The sequence below is a fragment of the Apium graveolens genome, chromosome 3, assembly GCF_009905375.1.
Source record: "Apium graveolens cultivar Ventura chromosome 3, ASM990537v1, whole genome shotgun sequence".
NCBI classification, from domain to species: domain Eukaryota; kingdom Viridiplantae; phylum Streptophyta; class Magnoliopsida; order Apiales; family Apiaceae; genus Apium; species Apium graveolens.
This window is the reverse complement of record NC_133649.1, coordinates 103,920,349-103,921,997: the sequence shown is the minus strand read 5'-3', so window position 1 is coordinate 103,921,997 and position 1,649 is coordinate 103,920,349.

Below are 1,649 nucleotides of genomic sequence, written 5' to 3'. Positions count from 1 at the left end.
ATATGATGGTGATATGATCAAACATGATACATATAGAAGTAATGTGATATAAATCGATCTTGCGTTATAAAATAAATCTGATGATTACTGGTTAGATTTGTTATACTTAGTAACCGTAAGAGATGAGGATGTGAATGTTACCAGTATGAAAGACTAGAAGTGAAGTTGCGAATAAGATAGTATGCAACGGTAACTGGAGTTTGTTGACCAATGGAGGCAAAATGGACCCAATAAGGGGTAGAAGATATATGAAAATGAATGGGCTCTTATCTGATTATTTTCCTAATTGGATTCCTTGTGATAGTTGAGAAGGACGACAACTAACTCATATAGTAATGACGACCATGTGTATGATTTTCAAAATTTTAAACCAGTTTTCAGAAGAGATTTTCTTCACAAAATTTTTCTAAAATTCCTTGGAACAAAATAAGTTTTAAAAAAAAACTTGCTTGTTCAAATACTACTTGAGTTTCTTGTTTGATTCAGATTATCTAGACGAATACTTGTTTTAGAAATTAGTATGGTTCGTTTAGAAGGTCAAGTGGAACCGCTATTACGGAGAAACTGTTCATCTAATTTCTGAGATGATTAGAGTACGAGGAATATGTCGATTCACGAGAATCTGAGTACGAGCAAAGAAGATTAAGGAAATTTCTAGACCTTCTAAAGTGAGAACGTTATTAGCAAAAGAGGTGACAAGTTGAACGATTAGCAACATAAGCGAAATTTGAAGTTATAAGTGTAAATCTCGTACGATTGCAAATAAAATCGTATACGAACGTGGAAGCGTGACGCTAAAGATACAAAACCTAATAAATGGCAAATTATTTTAACAATCGATTCAAGAAAGCATTTCTGAGAACTTTCTCAAGTTGATATACGACTCGGCATGGGATCTATTGATCGGAAAGGCGTTAAAGATGTAAACAGATGTAATGTGGATGACGACCAAGGATATCAATCTTTTTTTTATCATTCTTATAAATCTCGAGTAAAGTATGAACTTATTTCATGATCAGCTTTATAAGATGATTGTTGAATCCCTTTCAAATCATTCCTTCTTCGAAATAGTGTTTTTTAATTGGGACAAGCAGTGTTATGGTGTGACGATTTGTCGAAATGACAGAGAGTCTGGTGGGACGCCACCTAATCATGTGTTGTATGCCATATGGTATGAAAGACTGGCCATCTTGAGTACTAATATGATTGTCTCATTCTTATTCAAATCATTATTCATTCATTCTTCTTAAATCCTGATTTGTTGATTCATGAATTTCTCCGATTGCTTCATTGTACTCTTATCCCTTGCCAAAAAGTTTCCAATCAGAATTAGATACCCAAATTTCTTCTTGGGTAAGATCTGTTCTTTGAATATCTTAAAAGGAAATAAAATGAACCCGTACAGCAAAGGGAATTATGTGGATAATTTCCAGCCAATAATGATGGATATTTATGTGCAGAGAAGATCATTATGTCGATAACGAGATTGTTGCGAGGATATTAAATCAAAGGCGGAAAATCTATATACATGATACGTTTCGAGTCTGAGATTTTGGCATGAATTGGAGTAATTAGCAAACTGTATGAGGTAAATTAACTAGAGAAATACGAAAGTAAAGCTGCATGTATCAGATGAGGCAAATGATCGA